Source organism: Mustela lutreola, chromosome 1 (assembly GCF_030435805.1).
Source record: "Mustela lutreola isolate mMusLut2 chromosome 1, mMusLut2.pri, whole genome shotgun sequence".
NCBI classification, from domain to species: domain Eukaryota; kingdom Metazoa; phylum Chordata; class Mammalia; order Carnivora; family Mustelidae; genus Mustela; species Mustela lutreola.
This window is the reverse complement of record NC_081290.1, coordinates 178,183,165-178,207,856: the sequence shown is the minus strand read 5'-3', so window position 1 is coordinate 178,207,856 and position 24,692 is coordinate 178,183,165. Positions and strand designations below refer to the sequence as shown.

Genomic DNA, 24,692 nt, shown 5'->3' with positions numbered 1-24,692 from the left:
GGCTAAACCGGGGCGAAGCCCACGCGGGGGCAGCGTGGCCTCAGGTCCCGCAGGGTCACAGAAGGATCGGGGGTGTCTGAGTGTCGCAGAGCTTGCGGGTATTGGAATGGGAAAGCCGGCTACAGAGACAGAGCCGACAGTGAGCTCACAGCTCGGGGTTACCTTGAACCGATTGCAGGCTCGGTGAGCTCGGAGCATGGCCGGAGGTCACGCAGACGGGAGTTACTGGGCACTGTTCTCTGAGGGCGCACTGAGGAGTGGGGCCCCGGGCTCTTGGCTCCTCCGGGCCAGAGACCAGGAGGCCGCCATTTGTATTCCCGTCCTCCGGAACTCTACGGAAAGTGCGCAGGGAACAAAAGCTCCCAAAAGCAAACCCAAGAGGATTACTCAGCCCGGCCCCTGGTAAGGGCGGTGCAATTCCGCCTGGGGCAAAGACACTTGAGAATCACTACAACAGGCCCCTCCCCCAGAAGATCAACAAGAAATCCAGCCAGACCAAGTTCACCTACCAGGGAGTGCGGTTTCAATACCAAGGAGAGCAGCAGAATTCCAGAGGAGTTCCACCGAACTCATGGCTTTCTCCCTGTGATTTTTTAGTCTTGCAGTTAATTTAATTTTTTTTCTTTTTCATTTTTTTCCCTCTTCTTCTGCTAAAATTTTTTTAACTTTTACCCTTTTCTTTTTTAACATGTTTTAACTAGTATAATATATATATTTTTTCTATTTTATACTTTTCTTTATTCATTTTCATTTTTTAATTCTTTTCGTTTTTTTTTTTCCTTTCTTTTCTTTCTTTATTTTTGAACCTCTTTTTATCCCCTTTCTCCCTCCTCACGATTTGGGATATCTTCTGATTCGGTTAAAGCATATTTTCCTGGGGTTGTTGCCACCCTTTCAGTATTTTACTTGCTCCTTCATATACTCTTATCTGGACAAAATGACAAGGCGGAAAAATTCACCGCAAAAAAATGAACAAGAGGCAGTACCAAAGGCTAGGGACCTAATCAATACAGACATTGGTAATATGTCAGATCTAGAGTTCAGAATGACGATTCTCAAGGTTCTAGCCGGGCTCGAAAAAGGCATGGAAGATATTAGAGAAACCCTCTCGGGAGATATAAAAGCCCTTTTTAGAGAAATAAAAAACTAAAATCTAACCAAGTTGAAATAAAAAAAACTATTGATGAGGTGCAATCAAAAATGGAGGCTCTCACTGCTAGGATAAATGAGGCAGAAGAAAGAATTAGTGATATAGAAGACCAAATGACAGAGAATAAAGAAGCTGAGCAAAAGAGGGACAAACAGCTACTGGACCACGAGGGGAGAATTTGAGAGATAAGTGACACCATAAGACGAAACAACATTAGAATAATTGGGATTCCAGAAGAAGAAGAAAGAGGGGAGCAGAAGGTATACTGGAGAGAATTATTGAGGAGAATTTCCCCAATATGGCAAAGGGAACGAGCACCAAAATTTAGGAGGTTCAGAGAACGCCCCTCAAAATCAGTAAGAATAGGCCCACACCCCGTCACCTAATAGTAAAATTTACAAGTCTTAGTGACAAAGAGAAAATCCTGAAAGCAGCCCGGGAAAAGAAGTCTGTAACATACAATGGTAAAAATATTAGATTGGCAGCTGACTTATCCACAGAGACCTGGCAGGCCAGAAAGAGCTGGCATGATATTTTCAGAGCACTAAATGATAAAAACATGCAGCCAAGAATACTATATCCAGCTAGGCTATCGTTGAAAATAGAAGGAGAGATTAAAAGCTTCCAGGACAAACAAAAACTGAAAGAATTTGCAAACACCAAACCAGCTCTACAGGAACTCTTGAAAGGGGTCCTCTAAGCAAAGAGAGAGCCTACAAGTGGTAGATCAGAAAGGAACAGAGACCAAATACAGTAACAGTCACCTTACAGGCAATACAATGGCAGTAAATTCATATCTCTCAATAGTTACCCTGAATGTTAATGGGCTAAATGCCCGTCAAAAGACACAGGGTATCAGAATGGATACAAAAACAAAACCCATCTATATGTTGCCTCCAAGAAACTCATTTTAAGCCCGAAGACACCTCCAGATTTAAAGTGAGGGGGTGGAAAAGAATTTACCATGCTAATGGACATCAGAAGAAAGCAGGAGTGGCAATCCTTATATCAGATCAATTAGATTTTAAGCCAAAGACTATAATAAGAGATGAGGAAGGACACTATATCATACTCAAAGCGTCTGTCCAACAAGAAGATCTAACAATTTTTAATATCTATGCCCTCAACGTGAGAGCAGCCAACTATATAAACCAATTAATAACAAAATCAAAGAAACACATAAATGATAATACAATAATAGTAGGTGACTTTAACACTCCCCTCACTGAAATGGACAGATCATCCAAGCAAAAGATCAACAAGGAAATAAAGACCTTAAATGACACACTGGACCAGATGGACATCACAGATATATTCAGAACATTTCATCCCAAAGCAACAGAATACACATTCTTCTCTAGTGCACATGGAACATTCTCCAGAATAGATCACATCCTCGGTCTTAAATCAGGACTCAGCCGGTATCAAAAGATTGGGATCATTCCCTGCATATTTTCAGACCACAATGCTCTAAAGCTAGAACTCAACCACAAAAGGAAGTTTGGAAAGAACCCAAATACATGGAGACTAAACAGCATCCTTCTAAAGAATGAATGGGTCAACCGGGAAATTAAAGAAGAATTGAAAAAAATCATGGAAACAAATGATCATGAAAATACAACGGTTCAAAATCTGTGGGATACAACAAAGGCAGTCCTGAGAGGAAAATATATAGCGGTACAAGCCTTCCTCAAGAAACAAGAAAGGTCTCAGGTACACAACCTAACCTACACCTAAAGGAGCTTGAGAATGAACAAGAAATAAACCCTAAGCCCAGCAGGAGAAGAGAAATCATAAAGATCAGAGCAGAAATCAATGAAATAGAAACCAAAAAAACAATAGATCTAATCAAAGAAAATAGGAGCTGGTTCTTTGAAAGAATTAATAAAATTGATAAACCCCTGGCCAGACTTATCAAAAAGAAAAGAGAAAGGACCCAAATAAATAAAATCATGAATGAAAGAGGAGAGATCACAACTAACACCAAAGAAATACAGACTACTATAAGAACATACTATGAGCAACTCTACGCCAACAAACTTGACAATCTGGAAGAAATGGATGCATTCCTAGAAACATATAAACTACCACAACTGAGCCAGGAAGAAATAGAAAGCCTGAAAAGACCCATAACCAGTAAGGAGATTGAAACAGTCATTAAAAATCTCCAAAAAAAAAAAAAAAATCTCCAAACAAACAAAAGCCAAGGACCAGATGGCTTCCTGGGGGAATTCTACCAAACATTTAAAGAAGAACTAATTCCTATTTTCCCGAAACTGTTCCAAAAAATAGAAATGGAAGGAAAACTTCCAAACTCATTTTATGAGGCCAGCATCACCTTGATCCCAAAACCAGACAAGGATCCCATCAAAAAAGAGAGCTGTAGACCAATATCCTTGATGAACACAGATGCGAAAATTCTCACCAAAATACTAGCCAATAGGATTCAACAGTACATTAAAAGGATTATTCACCACGACCAAGTGGGATTTATTCCAGGAATGCAACGTTGGTTCAACATCCGCAAATCAGTCAATGTGATACAACACATCAATAAAAGAAAGAACAAGAACCATATGATACTCTCAATAGATGCTGAAAAAGCATTTGACAAAGTACAGCATCCCTTCCTGATCAAAACTCTTCAAAGTGTAGGGATAGAGGGCACATACCTCAATATCATCAAAGCCATCTATGAAAAACCCACCACAAATATCATTCTCAATGCAGAAAAACTGAAAGCTTTTCCGCTAAGGTCAGAAACACGGCAGGGATGTCCATTATCACCACTGCTATTCAACATAGTACTAGAAGTCCTAGCCTCAGCAATCAAACAACAAAAGGAAATTAAAGGCATCCAAATCGGCAAAGAAGAAGTCAAACTATCACTCTTTGCAGATGATATGATACTATATGTGGCAAACCCAAAAGACTCCACTCCAAAACTGCTAGAACTCATACAGGAATCCAGTAAAGTGTCAGGATATAAAATCAATGCACAGAAATCAGTTGCATTTCACTACACCAACAACAAGACAGAAGAAAGAGAAATTAAGGAGTCAATCCCATTTACAATTGCACCCCAAACCATAAGATACCTAGGAATAAACCTAACCAAAGAGGCACAGAATCTATACTCAGAAAACTATAAAGTACTCATGAAAGAAATTGAGGAAGACACAAAGAAATGGAAAAATGTTCCATGCTCCTGGATTGGAAGAATAAATATTGTGAAAATGTCTATGCTACCTAAAGCAATCTACACATTTAATGCAATTCCTATCAAAGTACCATCCATCTTTTTCAAAGAAATGGAACAAATAATTCTAAAATTTATATGGAACCTGAAAAGACCTCGAATAGCCAAAGGGATATTGAAAAAGAAAGCCAACGTTGGTGGCATCACAATTCTGGACTTCAAGCTCTATTACAACGCTGTCATCATCAAGACAGCATGGTACTGGCACAAAAACAGACACATAGATCAATGGAACAGAATAGAGAGCCCAGAAATAGACCCTCAACTCTATCGTCAACTAATCTTCGACAAAGCAGGAAAGAATGTCCAATGGAAAAAAGACAGCCTCTTCAATAAATGGTGTTGGGAAAATTAGACTCAAAGTGGATGAACGACCTCCATGTGCGAATGGAATCCATCAAAATCCTTGAGGAGAACACAGGCAGCAACCTCTTTGACCTCAGCCACAGCAACATCTTCCTAGGAACGTCCCCAAAGGCAAGGGAAGCAAGTGCAAAAATGAACTATTGGGATTTTATCAAGATCAAAAGCTTTTGCACAGCAAAGGAAACAGTTAACAAAATCAAATGACAACTGACAGAATGAGAGAAGATATTTGCAAACGACATATCAGATAAAGGACTAGTGTCCAAAATCTATAAAGAACTTAGCAAACTCAACACCCAAAGAACAAATAATCCAATCAAGAAATGGGCAGAGGACATGAACAGACATTTCTGTAAAGAAGATATCCAGATGGCCAACAGACACATGAAAAAGTGCTCCATATCTCTCGCCATCAGGGAAATACAAATCAAAACCACAATGAGAAAATCACCTCACACCAGTCAGAATGGCTAAAATCAACAAGTCAGTAAATGACAGATGTTGAGGAGGATGTGGAGAAAGCGGAACCCTCCTATACTGTTGGTGGGAATGCAAGCTGCTGCAACCACTCTGGAAAACAGCATGGAGGCTCCTCAAAATGTTAAAAATAGAACTGCCCTATGACCCAGCAATTGCACTACTGGGTATTTACCCTAAAGATACAAATGTAGTGATCTGAAGGGGCATGTGCACCCGAATGTTTATAGCAGCAATGTCCCCATAGCCAAACTATGGAAAGAACCTAGATGTCAATCGACAGATGAATGGATCAAGAAGATGTGGTATATATACACAATGGAATACTATGCAGCCATCAAAAGAAATGAAATCTTGCCATTTGTGACAACATGGATGGAACTAGAGCGTATCATGCTTAGCGAAATAAGTCAAGCAGAGAAAGACAACTATCATATGATCTCCCTGATATGAGGAAGTGGTGATGCAACATGAGGTCTTAAGTGGGTAGGAGAAGAATAAATGAAACAAGATGGGATTGGGAGGGAGACAAACCATAAGTGACTCTTAATCTCACAAAACAAACTGAGGGTTGTTTGGGGGAGGGGCCTTGGGAGAAGAGGGGTGGGGTTATGGGCATTGGGGGGTGTGTGTGGTTTGGTGAGTGCTGTGGGGTGTGTATACCTGGCGATTCACGGTCCTGTACCCCTGGGGCTAAAAATGTGTTTATAAAAATAAAAACTAAAAAAAAAAAGTTTTCTTGTGGCACATTTGTAACTATTGCACCCTGAGTCGTGTTCATAGTGGGCATTCAGACCAAACACGGAGCAATGAGACATGTTTGTGAGAAGAAAAATAATTTTGCTTTTGTGTTGACATGACAAGACTGAGGACTTACCTGTAAATTGACTAATCACATCTTGTGTTTTTTCTGAATCTTCAATTTTCCTCTCTCTGTGGAGGGATTGTCTTCTAAGGCTTGTTTAGCTACTTGAGAAGAATCATATTTTTAAAGTCGATCCTCAGGCACGTATGTTCCAGAAAGAGGCCGGTGAGCAGATGTAATAAATCTGAGAAGAAGAGAAGTTTTTTTTATTTCTTGAGCTTATAAAATATCTAATAAGACATCTCGAAATTTCATCTCTCATTAACAGGGAAAAAAGGTAAAAACAACTAGGGCTTATTGCACTTAATTCTGGGAAAGTCACTGAAGGTGAATCATACCACCTCAGTTTTACATCCAAAGGAATTGATGTTTGGAAAGATAAACAGCTTGTTTAAAGTCACACATTTTCGGCAAGTACTTCAGCACCAAACATAGGCTATTGCCGTGCCTGGAGTCTTCATCCTGCTAAATACATCTGATGGAGATTAAAGACATGACAAGAAGAGCAAACACTTACAGTTTCTACCCTTGGAAGTTTGGAAACCATTTTAGTTCCTCTGTTAAAACCTATGTTAACTGGGGATGCCTGGGGGGCTCAGTTGGTTAAACATCTGACTCTTGGTTTAAGCTCAGGTGCTGATCTCCGGGCTGTGGGATCGAGCCCCTTGGCAGGCCCCATGCTGAGTGGGGCGTTTGCTTGGGATTCTCTCTCTTTCTCTCTGTGCACCTCCCTGACTTGTGCTTTAAGTAAATTAATAATAAAATATATTTTTTAAAAAACTATGTTAATTTTAAACACTGAATTTCTGTTGGAAAATGAAACAAAATACAGTGTATATTTCAACATTTTGAAAAATTTACAGGGAAATATTTCAACAACTTTAAAAGGGATTTTAAGACTGGTAAAATCTCTAGCTGTATCCAAATCTTATTGATCACTGAATCTATTGCTACATTTCTATTAGACAAGAGGATTCTTCCAGTGTATCACTATGCTTTTTTTTTTTCTTCTATGTTGAACCAAATTACCAACATATCTTTAAAAAAACTGAAGGTATGATCCAAATCTGGTGTGTGTAGTTTTCCTAGAGCTTGGGATCCTTTTTAGTAGGACAAAATATAAAATAAGGCTCCATGAAGGGCAGCAGGAAACCAGAGATGAACGTTCAGTCTGCTAATTGTTAGTGTTGTTTCTCCTTTGCCTGAAAAAACCTGCAAACCGTCTGGCAGGGACATTTTCTGCACTTTCTGGGTAGGGGGTGTGTCTGAGCATTAGAAAAGAGATGGTAAAGCAATAGCCCAACTAGGACCACAGAAAAGAGCCAGGAGACTCTCCCCTGCAGGTGAATTGAGGTCTATACAATTTGCTACCTGAGAATTAAGAAAATGATGCTTCCTGTGGATACTTCCGTCTACTTTTCCCTGGAGGGTCATGACCCCCTAACTCCACAGAAATATTGTGGCATAGAATTATTGCAAAATACACCATTGTCAGATTTCTCTTAGCAATCCAGCCCTGCCTCGTATAGTCCCTGTTTTGAATGATTGTTTCAAAAGAACAACCCCATCACTGCCTGCCAGGAGCAAAGCTGGCCTGTCTGCCACTGCTGTGTCCTAGCACGGCTAAGACACTCCGCTAAGGCTTCCAATCTGTCTAAATGTACATTTTCAGTGGTAGCTGCAACCCTTACACGTCTGTTCCTAAATTTTTCCATTACGTGTTAAAATACTAAGTGCCCCAGTCGACACCAGGTCACGCATTCTTTTTAAAGATGCTTCTTGGGAAGTTTGTACTTGTTAGTCTTATGTAACATGCTGAGAATTTTTTTCAGAGAGATAAATTGAGTAAAATCCCAGCTTAGAATATCCTTTAAGGCAGGTCCAAAGATGGGAGTGAATTACACTGTGTTACCTACACCACACACACACACACACACACACACACACACACAGACACCTTTTCTCTTATTCTCTCTCTATTCCACAGTGTTACATAGAATATGGAGCTTGGTTATTTTTCTGAAGTCACAACTCTGTCCAGATCACTGGACATGGATCCTCCTGGCAACTCCTCGTGAGCAATGCCTTCTCCCTCCATTTCATGTTCAAATCCTACAGTGCCAGTGTCCCCTTTGTCGGTGAAATTCTCAGCAGCAGGTGGGAGGTGGAGAGGGGCAGAGGGAGAGGGAGAGAGAGACCATCAAGTAGACTCCATGCTCCATGTAGAGCCTGATGTAGAGCTTGATCTCACGACTCTGTGATCATGACTTGAGCTGAAACCGAGAGTCTGCTGCTGAACTAACTGAGCCACACAGGCACTCCCCCCACCACTGCCACAAAACTTTCTCTTATTCGTCTGCCACCCTCTCTACCTTCCCTTAAGCAAGTTGTGATATTTTCCCCCTCTGAATGGCCAAAATAGTGCCTGGTGAATTCCAAAACACACTTTGTACCCATGCTAACTCTTATTATGTGCACATTTTACTTCTTTCTACAGGACCCCAAGATCCTGTGAAAATAAGAACCTCGGTGATAAGAAAAAGATCAAAGAAAGAGATGAACAACAAAAGACGAAGAAAGTAAAATAAAAAGAGGGATGAAGGTAAAATAGTCTATTTTGAGTATATAGTGACATTACAGAATGTAGTCTCATTAATCTGTAATTAATCAGTAGTGTCATTAATCTGTCTGCTTTGCTTATAAGAAAAGTAGTAGTGCTATTTTAAGAATAATTGCTGGTGGGGTGCCTGGGTGGCTCAGTGGGTTGAAGCATCTGCCTTTGGCTTGGGTCGTGATCCTGGGGTCCTGGGATCTGGCCCCACGTTGGGCTCTCTGCTCGGCGGGGAGCCTGCTTCCTCCTTTCTCTCTCTGCCTGCCTCTCTGCCTACTTGTGATCTCTATCTGTCAAGTAAATAAATAAAATCTTTTAAAAAAATAAAAAGAGTAATTGCTGGAGCACCTGGGTGGCTTAATCATAATCATTAAGCATCTGCCTTCAACTCAGGTCATGATCCTGGGGTCCTCAGATTGAGCCCCGCATGGGGCTCTCTGCTCAGCAGGAAGCCTGACTCTCCCTCTGCCTCTGCCCCTGCTTGTGTTCCCTCTCTCCCTGTCTCTCTCTCCTTGTCAAATAAATAAATAAATAAATAAGTAAAATATTACAAAGAATTGCAGTTTCTTCAACATCAAATACTCCTAGAAAAAGTGAAAATAGTTGCTATATAAATACAATTCACTAGGCTAAGTAAATGCATATACACCTCCTCTTACAGATGTGTGAGGTCTAAATTAATATCAAGTTCTAATAGGTAAGGAAGCTGAGGCTGAGAAAAGTTACTCACTGGCCAGTGTCACAGAGCTTCTAGAAGACAAATCCGGATTACAAACCTGCTCTATCTGACCACAGACCACAGTGGTGCAGGCCTGGATGGGCCGAACAGGTAGGTGCCCGCAACTGAGACTCCCTGGTTTGGTAATTAATGTCTGTGCAGCTCACCCCACAAGCACAGCGTCTCCATGTTGCTGTGAACACCTCTCAAAGCTCCATCCCATCAAATTCACACCAAGGAACTAAGGAAGAAACACTTTTCCTCCTGAGAACCTTTGAATTTTTAAAGGGAATATGAGGCTAGGTCCCCGACTAAACAATATAATTAATATTAGCAATGGGGCCCAAGGGATTTAATAGAATTTTAATCTGGGATGGGCATTTCCTGAACAGTAAGAGCAGATGAGACAGTGTCTCGGATGAGTCCAAACAACGGCCGTGCGACTGACAACAGGCCTGCCCCACTATGCATGAGTGCATTGTCTTTGTAGAAACTTTGAAGCAAGACTGTTTGGAAAATGGATAAATCATTCAAAGGTGTCCTGTGTTTCATCAGACAGTTTAAATACAACCTATATACTCAGTATGGTGAACTTGAACGTGATTGTTGTTTCAGAGCAAAAGACATTACCCCAGTTTGCTGGTGGAGTAAACAACGCGATCTTCAATTTATTCCGATTTTAAAGGGACCAAGCAAACGTCTCCTGAGGAATTAACTTCTTTTTACCCCGCTGCTATACACGGTAGGTTTTTGAAAGACAATAGTTGTAGTTGTTGCTATCGCTGTGGTAATTAACTGGATACTTCTTTTTTTTTTTTTCCCCTGTGTAAAAATAGGACACTTTGTAATTAGTGTGGAGACTTGGGTAAGATAAATGTCAGAGAAAATGTCAGTTTAGAAAAATAACGAGATATTTTATAAAATATCTACTATGTGAAAGTGGTCATGAATTTATCACTTTGATTGGGTTTTGATTGTGCTCTGTGCAGTTTTCTACTTCTCTGTCCACACTAGCATGTCCAGCCGACTTGTTACCTGTGCATGTTTGTTTTTCCTTCCCATCTCACTCTGATGTTGTAGCTGTTACATTTTAAATTACTGCTGGAATGTGTGCAGCAAAACTAAACAAAATATGGGGCTAATTCCTTGCCTTCAACACAAGACACGTTTCCTAACATATATTTGTGTATCAACCGATATTTGCACATTTACTATTTGAAAATCATGGTTACATATGGTGAGGACCAAAAAAAGTATCTTATTTCAACAAATTTATGATGCTATCTCTTTTAAGATGCAACGTTATTTTATATATGATTTAAAAGGAAAAAGATATTAATTAGGTGTCATTAATAGTAAGAAACATCATGATTTCAATTATGTGAAAATGTGAAGTGGTGTATGCCAGTGAAACATGGTACGTACTGCTTCCCTAGAGAAATAAATTCAGTGTCTAGTTAAGAGAACAGTTAATCTTTAAGAAAGGCATCTTTGTACATTTTTACCACAGAAAAAGACAAGATGATAATTGATATGAAATTGTATAGGGTTTACAAAGCTATTTAAAGAGTCCAAATGTGGCTCCTTCTTGGAAAAATTAAATGCTGTTGGAGAAGAGATCGTCATAATCAGAAATATACTTTAGAGCATTTGTCTGGGTTCAGCATGAAGAATAAATTCGGGTCGGGGAAACTTGTGGAATCAGGAAGCTACTGAAAACACAAAACTTAAGTAATGGGGGCCTGATCATAAGTAAAGGCAAAAAGATTAAGCAGAACTTTGCCATGAACAAATTGATAGATACAGATGCTAGTGAATAAAGAGGGGTTGAAATTATTTCATTATACGTGATGCTCAAATTTGGAATTTGTGTAGGTGGGCTGGTATATTCCTTGTGAATAAATGGAGGGGATAAGATGGAGACCATGATCGTGGATGTTGAGGTGTTGTACTTAAGATGTGGGCAGCACTACTGATGGGCCCCCTAGATTGTGCTGGAAATGTGGACTTAAAGCACAAAGAAAGTCAGGCTTATGTTATAACTTAGAAATCATGAGAACAGAAGAATGATGCCTTTTCTGCCTCTTTCTCCCAGCAAGTAGAAGGTAAAATATATAGTTGACCCCATATTTTGGCCACATATGTGCCAGCCACTCAAGGGCACCCACTGGATGTGACCCTAGATAGAATTTGATATGGCATATCTCCAGATCTATGTGTATATATATATTCAATTAGTTGACTTCGAGAAAATGAATTAATAAACCATAAAAAGGTGTGTTTTCAGGTTGTTTGTAATTTAATGTAAAGAGCAAATACACCATATATAACACAATATAAGAAAAATGCAAGCAGTGGGATACCAAATTTATAAGCAAAATGTTCTTACTCGTTCAGAAGACTGAGAAATGTCTATGGCTGTATTGAACGCTTACTCCACCCAAAGAAGTTCTTCAGAGTAGGAGAATTTGAGGTGGCTCACTCACATACGTGGCCAACTCTTGATTCGGGCTCAGGGTCATGATCTCAGGGTCCTGGGAGACAGCCTTGTATTGGGCTCCCTGCTGAGCAGGGAGTCTCCTTGAGGATTCTCTCTTGCTCTCTCTGTCTCTAACATAAATAAACAAACATTAAAAAAAAAAAAAGAGGAGAATTTGACTTCTTCAGTAAACCCTGATTATTCAAAAGCGAATATTGTTGATGTTTGATTTCATAGCTTTGAAAAGCTCAAATCATAAAAAGAATAAGACAAAAACAGTTCACTATCTCACAATAGTGAAATAACCATGGATTCCCTTTGTTCCATGCTGCTTTTTAAAGATGGATTTTATGGGGCGCTTGGGTGGCTCAATGGGTTAAACCTCTGCCTTCGGCTCAGGTCATTATCCCAGCATCCTGGGATCGAGCCCTGCATCAGACTCCCTGCTTGGCGGGAAGCCTGCTTCTCCCTCTCCCACTCCCCCTGCTTGTATTCCCTCTCTCACTGTGTCTCTCTCTGTCAAATAAATAAAATCTTAAAAATAAAAAATAAAGACAGATTTTACTATATTTGTGTTACCTAACTTCATTTTACTATTTAATATTAAGTCCTAAGCATTTTCCAAGTCAAAGACAGCAATATGTTCTGTTCACACAATAATCTATCATGTAAACACATTCTATTTTACCTAAACACTTATTGTTACATTTTGTGATGTTTCTCAATTTCTTTATTACAGGTAATGCCCCAATGGCTTGTCAAATTAGTTTCTTAGGATACATTGCTATCAGTCATTGTACCATGAAAAAGACAAACAATCTGAGAGCTTCTGATAAACATCACAAAATAACTTTCTAAATAGATTATGAGAAATATATGATAGTATTTGAGTGTGAGAGTGCCTGCTTCAATGTACTCTTATTTTGTTTGATATTTTTACTTCCATTATGAATATTTCATGATTGGAATGAGGAAAAAATCACCTCGCATTTTAAAACTATGAATTTCATTAACTCGAAAGATTAAACATATTTCTAATAATCTGTTATCTATATGCATTTCCTCTTTTAGATCTTCTGTTTAATACAATTATATTGAGATTTATGTCTACACACTGGAGTCTAATTTCTTATTGTATGATTTCATTATAGATAAAAAATAGTAATCCTCTATATATTTCCTTGAAATATGTTTCTGATGATATTTTTTATAGTTATCAGATTATTTAAACTGGAGTAAATCAACTCTCTTAACCTTTCAGTTTTTGGTTTTTTCCACTTTCTGGAGCTGTCAAATCCTTTCCAGATCCAATGATCCAATACAAAGTACACAATTTATTTTATTTTTGAAATAATTTCCTAATTCTTTTATTCTTTGATCTTTCTGAGATTTGTTTTATTAAAGAATAATGATGAATCAGTAAGCACCATTTATCAAATAACTCCCTTATCCCTTTCACTTTGGGACTTCTCCATTAGGACACAATACCCGAGCACACATCTACTCAGCTCTACATCTGGGCCCCTTCTTCTGTTCCATTCATGTGGCCACATGGCATGGCTACATGGCAAAATCAAACTTATTGAATTGTTTGGGCTTTAAAATTTGTTTAGCCTCTCCATCCAAATTCATCATAAAAACATACATATTAGTCTTTCTAAAACTATCTCAGTCAGTGGCATTTTGGCTTCTTTCCATATACATTAGTCATTACAAATACACTGCTATTTCACATATTTTGATGCTACCGCATTTGGATTTTTTTTCCCTCTACTTAATTACCAAAAGCATGAATGGAAGTTTTTGAATGTTGCATAGTTATCCTTTACCTCATAAACTTAGTGACTAATTTATTATTTTAATTAATTATCTTTGTTTTTATTAAAAATTTATTATTTGAGAGGGAGAGAGAGAGCGAGTGAGCATGACCTGGGGGAGGGGCAGAGTAAGACAGTATCAAGCAGACTCCCCACCAAGCATGGAGCCTGACGTGGAGCTCTGTCCCATGACCCTGAGATCATGACCTGAGCCAAAACCAAGAGTCAGAGGCTTAAACTGACTGAGCCACCCAGGTGGCCCTCCTATTTTTTAAAAAATGTTTTTGAAATGTTTTTCTTCCTTCCAAAAATGATTTCCCATTCTTTGTTTTATTTATCATTGCTTTATTGCATTGACCAGTAATTCCTGAGTAACTCCTGAAAAATTGTGATAACTGGTAGCCTGCTTTTCTTTACGATTTTAATGAGAAAACTGTTAGAGTTTCAGAGGTGAAAATGCTAGCTGTTGGCTATTGGTTTAAACCAAGTAGTCTATCGCTTATATAAGTATTTATCTTATAGCTTGAAGTTTGTACCTTTTGACCACTTTCAACCATGCCTCTCATTTCTAGTAACCACCAATCTTACTTCTTTTTTATGAGTTTGTGGTTTTCTTTTCTTTTTTTTTTTTTTTTTTTTTTTTTAGATTTTATTTATTTATCAGAGAGAGAGGGAGAGAGAGCGAGCACAGGCAGACAGAATGGCAGGCAGAGGCTGAGGGAGAAGCAGGCTCCCTGCTGAGCAAAGAGCCCAATGTGGGACTCGATCCCAGGACGCTGGGATCATGACCTGAGCTGAAGGCAGCTGCTTAACCAACTGAGCCACCCAGGCGTCCCTTTTCTTTTTTTTTTTTTTTCTTTTTTAATGCCACGTGTAAGTAAGACCATTCAGTATTTATCTTTCTTCGACTTATTTCACTTAGTGTAGAGCCGCCAAGGTCTATCCATGTTTTCACAAATGTTAGGATTTCCTACTGTTTTTATGGCTGAGGAGTATTTTACTGTGTATATACACACACTTTTATACATATTATTTTTCCATTCATCTGCCAATGGGCACTTAGGTTGTTTCCATGTCTTGGGTATTGTAAATAATACTGCGGTAAACTTGGGAGTGCAGATATCTCTTCAACATACTAATTTGTTTCCTTTAGATACATATCCAGAGGTGACTTGCTCAATCACATAGTATATCTATTTTTAGTTTTTTGAAGAACCTCCATGTTGTTTTCCACAGTGGCTGCACCAGTTTGCATTCCCACCCACAGGGCACGAGGGTTTTCTTTTCTTTTTTTTTTTTTTTTTAAAGATTTTATTTATTTATTTGACAGAGAACACAAGTAGGAAGAGAGGCAGGCAGAGAGAGAGGAGGAAGCAGGCTCCCTGCTGAGCAAAGAGCCCGATGCGGGACTCGATCCCAGGACCCTGAGATCATGACCTGAGCCGAAGGCAGCGGCTTAACCCACTGAGCCACCCAGGCACCCGAGGGTTTGCTTTTCTTTACTTCCCCAGAATTTGTTATCTCTTGTCTTTTTGGTAATAGACATTCCAAAAAGCATGAGGTGCCATCTTATTGCGATTCTGATCTGCATTTACCTAATGATTAGTGTGTCTATTTCCATTTGAATATCTTCTTTGGCAAAATGTTTAGTCAGGTTTTTTGCTCATTTTCTAACTGGATTATTATTATTATTATTTTTCTGCTATTGAGTTGTGTGAGTTCTTAATATATTTTGGATATGAACCCCTCATTAGATATATGATTTGCAAATATTTTCCCCATTCAGTTGCTTTTTCATTCTGTTGATGATTTCCTTGCTGTGCAGATGCTTTTTAGTTTGATAGGTTTTAGTAGTTCCACTTATTTTTAATTTTGTTGCTTATCCTTAGTGTGTCATATTTAAAAAAAAAATCATTGCCAAGACCCATGTATGAAGCTTTTAAAAATATGTTTTCTATTAGGAATTATATAACTATCATTAACACTGCTGTATGGTATATCTGAAAGTTTAGTAGATCCTGGAAGTTCTCGTATAAGAAAAAAATTATTTTGTAACTATATGAGGTGATGGGTATTAGCTAAACTTACTGTGGTAAAAATATTTAACATATTTTTCTTGTGACTGTCATGATATTTCATATTACTGTATTTCATAATATTAAAATATCTACTCATTTCAAAGAAAAATCAAATTTGGTAATTATAGATTATTCTGCTAATTTCATTTAATTATTTTACTTATAACCTTTTTATCTATGTCCATAAGTGAACATATTTATTTTGTAGCTATCATTTTAGATTTTGATATCAATATTATAACATATTCAGAACATGGATTATTTAGCTTTTTGTCTATTCTTTTACTTTGGAAGCATTTTCTTTTCCTTTTTATGTCAGTAAAGTCAGAAATGTATATGTTTGAAGAGGTCATCTATAAAAGATTTTAATTCTAAAGCCCTATGTTGACAGAATTATTTTATAGATATTTATTATATTACAATTACTTTAATAAGATTTTCTGGCTGCTACCAACCTTCTAAATAACATTAAAAAATTGAGAGAAATTAAATAAAATTTCTTAATTCTATCTAATCTATGTCATCTCTCTGTCTACCTATCTAGCTATACATCTATTTATGCAAATGTGCTCTGTATGTTACATAAAAATTTGTAATTTACTTTATATCCTTTGAGCAACTCTTCCATTTGCATTTGAATTTAGAAGAAATTTGTAGCAGTTATTTTTAAAAATATTTATTTTATTTATTTAAGAGAGGGAGAGTGTGTATGAACAGGGGAGGGGCAGAGGGAGATGGAGGAGAAAAGCAGACTCCCTACTGGGCACAGAGATCATGACCCAGAGATCATGACCCTGAGATCATGACCTGAGCCCAAATCAAGAGTTGGCCTTCTGACTGACTGAGCCACCCAGGCACCCCAGTAGTTATTTTAACTTAGCTCTATATTTGAGATATTTCCACGTTCTTCATATCTTAAACTTTCATGTCATTATAACTCCAATGATGCATTTTACGTTTTGGTTTAAAAGTGTCCATAAGTTACCTTTTATTAATGGTTTATCAATAGTATGACTTTTCAGGTCTTGCGTGCATAAAAATACATCTGTGTCTGAAGACAACGCCATGTTTTTGTCCTTTTCTGTCCTTACGTGTTTCTTTAACTTGTTTGTTTCCACAATATATTAAATTGTCTCAATGTGCTTAGGTACATACTTACCTTTTTTTTCTTCCTCCAGTAACAATTTTAACTTATTTATAGCCTATTTAATGTTTTACCATGGGAAAACTGGAAACCAAATGTCATTATGTTATATGAGGTTTATACTTACTTTAAACAAAAATGTAACCTAAGACTGGCTTCCCAAAATTGTTACAACATGGCCGTACTCTGCCCTCATAATCACAGAGGAACAGAACTCTGTGAAGCAGGCCCGTTATGTTCTTACAAGAACAGAATTAAATTGTGTGACCAGACAAGGATTTCAATTACACTACTTAGAATTCCAATGGAATTTTTCTTCCTCTTGGAGTTTAAAGCAAAAGTCAAATACCAGTCTTCCTCAAGATTCACAAGGCTGATTCAGGTTGTCTGGCATTTTTAAAATCTCTATCACAATAGCTGTGATGACTTCAACTTCAGTCCTCCTGGACTTCTCTAGATTGTCACCAAGTTCTAGACAAGGAATGCTAACTGTTGGGGCCTTTTCTGCATCCTTTCCAGAAGAGGCTTGCAGCTGTGTTCCACAACATTGCTTCGAAGTGCACTGAGTTCTGCAGGCAAGTTCACATGGGACTGCACTTGATTAAGAGCCCACACTAGCAAATTCAGGTGGATACTTATCTTTATTCAGTATATCATCCGATAAGATCATCATTTCCCGACTATACGCTCAAGCTTTTTCTTTTTGACTTGAACACACTGCTTATATACATACTAGAAACTGAATAACTTTTAAAAATAACAGATTGGTATATCTGGATTATTTCTGTCCCTTCCTTTATACAGAAACTCTAATTATTTGAGGCTATGCCATAATAAGTTCTTTCTTGGTAACCCGAACATTTAGTAGAATGTTCCATATGGCTGTTATTTTCTTACAACTTAGAAAATAAGAGGAAATTTCCTAATACTTTCTTCTTTTTCCTCATTTCTAGAGGTCTGTTCTTTGTCTCAGGCTTTATTCAATATTTCTTTTCTTTTGAGCTGCAGTTATTTCTTTATCACAACTATCTCTACCAATGGAGACTACGTTTGAGTTTATTTTCACCCACTCTGTTCCGGTGCTTCTTCATAGGTAGAACTGAAAAGCAGAATAATGTGTCCAGTTCTGAATCCTCAAATTCCCCACTGACATTTCTCTGACTGCTTTTTTGCACAGCTGAATGTCTCTCAAGTCACTCATCTTCTGCTCCTGATTATGGACAGTAGAACAGGACAAGGCCACCTGTGGTCTTCCTCCATTAAGTGAATTATGTGCTATTGCATGGAAGTCACAAGTCCTGCATGCAACATGCAGAAGCAAACCTTTTATTTCCTGTCATGTCTTCTCATTGAGATGGAAGCCTCTCAGTGGATGCTGAAAGACATTGAGGTTGTTAGGTTGAGGAGGAAGGTTTGGCAGGACGGTTTGATGTTCTGCTGGATTTTCTGACTGATATAGATTTCTGTTCTTCAACTGAAGGATACGAGTAGGGAAGAGGCTGATATTCTCCTGCCTGCCTCTTTGTCACTGGTAGATGTCTCTCCTTATCTGTAGGGTATATGCTCCAAGACTCCCAGTGGATGCCTGAAGCCATGGATAGTACCAAAACTTATACATGCTATGGGTGTTTTCCTCTACACACATACCTATAATAAAGCTTAATTTATAAATTAGGCATGGTGTGAGTTTTTTTTTATTTTAATGATTTTTATTTTTTTATTTGAGAGAGAGAGAGAGACCATGTGTGAGCGATCACAAGTTGGGGGAGGGGCCATGGGAGAGGGCGAGGCTGACTCCCCACTAAGTGGGGAACCCAGTGTGACTCTGGGCTAAGGACCCTGAGATCATGACTGAGCCCAAGGCAGATGCTTAACCAACTGAGCCCCCCAGGTGCCACAGGCATGGTATGTGATTAACAGCAATGACTAATAATAAAATAGAACAATTAACAATATACTATATTAAAAGTTATGTGAAGGTGGTCTCTCTCTGCCCCCCAAAATATTTTATTGTACAGAACTCCTTTTTCTTGTGATATTATATGTTAAAGCGCCCATGTGACAGGATGAAGTAGGCTAAGGCAGACATTGTGAAGCAGCATGAGGCCACTGTTGACCTACAGATGATATGTCAGAAGGACCATCTACTTCCAAATGGCAGTTGACCTCACGTAATGAAATCACAGAAAGCCATAGATGGAGAGATTGGCTACTGTATTCTGTATCACTGAAAGCAGGGTTTGCTTTACGACTGAATTTCTCAATCTGTCTTGATATTATTGGAAATTGCTCCCAAAACGTAATATCTTCTTGTTTTTATTAGTTTTGACAGCTGCTATATCCCTTGACTTTTTCCGTTTCTGTAAATAGTTTAAGAAGTTGGGAGGAGTAAATTGCAGAATGTTAGTTTACGGTCATCTTTACTTGCATTTCCATCACAGGCAGAGGAAACAATATGAGCTAAGTCAGAAATGTGAGAAAATGGGAAATGGCTAGATTTCTGGGAAATGGCTAGATTCTAGGAGTTATACACTTTTATTATCGATTGTGAAATGGGGAGCCATCAAAATTTTTCACCTGAAACTTGGCATTATGAAGCTGTTATTTAATAAAAATTGCTCAGACCACAATGGGTAGAATGAATCCAACATGCCAAGGACCGCTTTTGAGGTACATGTCATAGTTCAAGGGAAAGGGGATTCTGGGCAGTGTAAAATGGAGACATTAACTAAAGTATGGAGATTTAGGAGTCAGATTGCAAAATGGTTAGTTGTCATAGTGAGACTGTTTGCTCACTTACTAATTCAGCCACTTAGAGCCATGTGATCCTGTGTGCCTCTTAATATCTCCGGGTCTCAGAATTGAGGGCAATTATTGCACACTCTTTACAAGGCTCCTAAATATGCCAATAATACTAACTTAGTAAATTTAAGCTATTATTATTACTCACATTTTATCTTCCAGAAAATCAGCTCGCCAGGAGGAACAGTAACAAAGGAAGAGATCAACCTCCTGAACACCAAGCTTTGTACGGAAAAGGTGTAATAAACATGCATCTGCCTGTTTCCTGCCCAACCCGTAAAGCTATGCAGGAAATAGCCTCCAATCAGCATTAGTGGGCCAGAGACCCCATTTTGTTCTTCCTAAACGTAAATATCACTTCGAGGTGTTACCATCTGATTCCTAGTTTGTTTAAATGTAATTGGTTTGATATGTGAATATACTGAGTAATTCTTTTCCTCTTAAATTCTGAAAGATAAATCCCGTGTTTACTTTACAAGCACTGACTCTACCTGTGAGCTACTATGTTTTTGCTGCTTTTTCGTGTGTGAATTCAAAAGCTTTGATTTCTCAGTGAATCTGTTATGCTAACAAAGGTGTTTTCATTTGTGTGTTTTTCATTAACTTATAAAGATGAGAAAAATGGAACTGTATTAGTATAGTACCTCATTTGTTTAATTATTTGTAATAAGTAATTGGAAGGCATGTAAATGAATATGTCTTCCCTATTAGAGGCAAGTGGAAAGCTTCTTCTACTAAAATTAAACACTCTCTGGCATACTTCTTAAAACAGCAAAGATATAATCTTGGAATTTCTCTTTATATTTCATTACTCGGAGAGAGATCAGTAAATGTTAGAAATTAGGGCATACCTACCTTATGAAATCAAGAATTTCTCTTGCCAGGGCACCTGGGTTGCTCAGTCAGTTAAGCATCTGACTTTTGATTTTGGCTCAGGTTGATGAGGGAGCAGGAGGCTGGCTGAGGACAAAGCAAGAGCTGGCGCCTTGCACCCCCCCTTTCATCCGCTCCCCTTCCTAGGTGTAGCATTCCTCAGGCACCTCTGACTGCCATAAAATGATAAATAGTTAACTTGCTGAGATCACAATCCTACAAGACAGGAGTCTCCCTTGGTTTGCAAATGTCCTTGAGATTTACAAACAAAGAAGTTACCTTATCAATAGCCCAATTTCCAAAGACACAGAACTCAGTTCCTCAAGCCTGATGTCACCCTCCCCTCCATAAAAACCGAAGGAGGTGGAGGTAGAAGGAAAAGTAAATAAAGTTAAATTTCTTCTAAACCTAAATCTCATTAACAAGGATGCTTGATAGCAGGAATGTAACATTCCACCAGGAGACTCTCAATTGTCCTTACTTGATAGCAACTAAGCCTTCAATATCCTGATAGTATTCTTTGCCCCAATAGCCCTTCTGAACACCCCTTTGTCCTCACCTACCCAACTCCTGTGTATATAACCAACCACTCCTAACAACCCGGGGCAGCCGCATCTCCGCCTGCCCACGGGCCCTGTCCCCGTGCTCTAATAAATCACCTTTTGCACCAACAACGTCTTAAGAATTCTTTCTTTAGTCGTCGGCTCCGAACCTCCTCACCCCACCGAAACTGACTTAGGTTCTGGGACTTCATCAAGGTCATAATCTCAGGGCTGTGAGATGAAGTCCCTTGGGTGCCTGTGAGATGAAGACATTGGGTCCCTTCATGGGCATGGAGGAGCCTGCTTGGGATTCTTTCTCTTCCTTTTTCTCTGCCCCTCCCTCCCATTCTCTCTCTCTCCCTTTCTTAAAAAAGAAAGGAAGGAAGGAAGGAAGAAAATAAGATAAAAGAAAAAATTTCTCTTGCCTTTTAGAATTCTGATGTCTCACCTTGGTCCAGGAATTACAGCTATTAATTTAGTTCAACATGTTAAAAGAATACGTGTTTTTTGCCATTTAAAATGGAGTCTGATTCATTGCCACAAGAAATGTAGCTGCGTCTGCATGAGATAATCAGTCTGTCCAGTGTTTCTGGAGCAGAGTGCAAGTCTGTGCAAAGCACAAGAATTCTCAGGGAACAGAAGCTACATTTCATTAATATTGGTAATGTTAACATTTAAACAAGCTAGCAATTATTAAGTACTTATCATATGCCAGGCATTGGTCTAACTTATTTCATCTCCATGATTATGAAATAAGTGTTGTTATTTTCTTTACTAAACAAAGGAAGAGACTCAAAGTCTTGTTCAGACCACGCAGACAGTAAATGGGCAATTTTAACAAACACTCTGATTCAGAACTGGGACAGAAGCACCACAGAAAAATTCCTAATAATTCACATGTGCAAACAGATTTAATCACAAGAATGCCTCCTTGAAGACGATGGAGTTTGAAAAGCTATCATCGCTGTGAGGGAGAAAGACACCCATCCTTTCTCCAATTCAAAAATGCTAAGTAGGAAAACAGCTATTTTACTCAGCAGACCAGAAGGACAAAAATTTAAATATTTAATAATGGGAAAGTATAATTTGGTTTTGATACGACACAGTAATATGTTACAAGCAAAAGATACAGCGATTATTTAAGTGATTTTTAAAAGATTTATTTGTCAGAGAGAGAGAGAGAGCGCGCACAAGCAAACAGAGTGGCAGGAAGAGTTAGAGGGGAAAGCCGCCTCCCTGATGAGAAAGGAGTCTGATGTGGGACCTGGTCCCAGGACTCTGGGATCATGATCCAAGCCGAAGGCAGCCACTTAGCTGACTGAGCCACTCAGGCACCCCTATTTAAATGATTTTTTAAAAATAAACTTTCTTGAGGCAGAACTGGTAAATAATATATTCACTAATTTTAAATGTGTGATTTAGTTCAACTTCTCACTTCTGGCAACCACTAATACGCTGGGTCTCTATAGCTTTTCCTGTCGTAGGATTTCATATAAATGGAGTTATATACTGTATACAGTTCTTCGTTTCTTACCATAATTTGTGGACATTGACCTCTGTTGCTGTATGTGTCAGGAATTTCTTCTTTGTATTTCTGAGTAGTACTCCATCATAAAAGCACACTTTAAGTTATTTACCCACTCACAGTTTGAGAGACATTTAGGGTAGCACCAGTATTTTACTATTATTTATAAAGCTGTTTTGAACTTTTGAATACAAGTCTTTGTATGGGCATGGGTTTTTATGTCTATTTGATAAATAACTAGGAGTGAGATTTCTTGGTCACAAGAGAGTTATATAGTCAACTTTATATACAACTGTCAAATGGTGTTGCAAAAAGAATGTACCATTTCGTAGCCTTATACAGATGTTAGGACGTAAATATCCTAACAGTTTCTCATTTGGGATTATTCAAATGTAAATTTTAGCCATTTTAGATTTACAGAGATTCCTCATTGTGATTTTTTCCTAATTGTTATGTTAAGCATCTTCTTTTTATCCTTAGTTATAATTTTGTAGCTCTTTTTATTAAGAGACTTATTGAGATATGATTTATGTACATTAAAAGTCACCCAGTTGGGAGATACAATTCAATGGCTTTCACTTTATTTACAGAATTGTACAAATGTTGCCATCATCTAATTTTAGAATATTCTTATCATCCCCTAAAGGTTAGGCAACTCCTAATTCTTTCACCTTCTCTACAGATTCACCTAACCTGGACATTTCATATAAATGACATCATAGAATATATGGTCTCTTCTGACTAGCTGACAACTTTTCCATTTAGCGTAAGGTTTTTGAGCTCTGGCTATTTTTCAGAGTGGATCGTTACACCTGAACTTTCTTTTCAGATATGCTGGTTTCCTTTTTCTTTTTCTGTTTTTCCTTTTTTCTCTCTTTTTTAATAGGACAACTTATTTCCTTATTTTTATTATTTTTAAAGATCTTATTTAGTTATTTGAGAGACAGAGAGGGAAAGGCAGAGAGAGAGGGAAAAGCAAGTTCCTTGCTGAGCAGGGGGCCTGAGATGGGGCTCTACCGCAGGACCCCGGGATCATGACCAGAACTGAAGGCAGATGCTTAAACGACTGAGCCACCCAAAAACTCTAAGAGTTCTCTATCTATTCTGGGTATATGCCCTTTATCAGATACATATTCAATAAATACTTTCTCCTAATGCATGGCATGCCTTTTCATTTTCTTAATAATGTCTTGTGAGAAAGAGGCATTTTTAATTTTGATGAAATAAAATTTTCCATTCTTTTGCCTATGGTTTGTGATGTCCATGTCCTATATAAGAACATAAGCTAAACTCAAGGTCACAGGTATTTTTTGTTTTGTACATGAAATTGTATGCTTCCACTTATAATATTTAGGTCTACTGTCTCTTGTAAATTAAGTTTTATATTTGGTGTGAGAAGTAGGTCAAGGTTTACCTTCTTTTGCACATGTGTGCTCAATTCTGTCAGAATCATTGGTTGAAGAAACTCCTTTCCCATCGAATTACTTTTACTCCTTGTTTGAAAATCAGTTGATCAAATGTTTGTCTCTATTTCTAAACTCTGTTCTTTTTCCTTCGATCTGTAGGTCTATCCTTATACCAACAGCACACTTATGGTTACCATAAATTTATAATGTGTCATGAAATGAGAGGTATAAGGGCTTCAACTTTCTTCTGCTTTTACAAAGGTATTTTGGCTATGCTACTTTCTTTTGTTTGCATATACATTTAACAAGGGCTTTTTAATTTCTGCAAAAACAAGCCCGTCAGGACTTTGATAGGGATCACACTGAATCTATCGTCCACTTTGGGGAGCTTCCAGTTAACGACGCTTAGTCTTCAGATTACTGAACATGGTATAACGTCTAGATTTCATCTTCAGGTATATGCAGTATTTTGTGGTTTTCATTGTATATATTTTACACATTGTTAAATTAATTCCTAAATATTTCCTATTTTCATTTGTAATTGTAAATAGTATTTTTTTTAATTCCAATTTCCATTCTT

General features: G+C 38.1%; 1 long non-coding RNA gene across 1 annotated transcript in view; it reads right to left on the bottom strand.

Annotated features, from left to right (window-relative positions):
- Positions 1 to 6,135: 6,135 nt before the first annotated feature.
- LOC131820164 (uncharacterized) overlaps positions 6,136 to 24,692 on the bottom strand; it is a 144,600-nt gene continuing 126,043 nt past the window's right edge. Inside the window, exon 3 of the long non-coding RNA XR_009349491.1 lies at positions 6,136 to 6,301. This is a non-coding gene — a long non-coding RNA (uncharacterized LOC131820164). The remainder of the gene's footprint in view (positions 6,302 to 24,692) is intronic.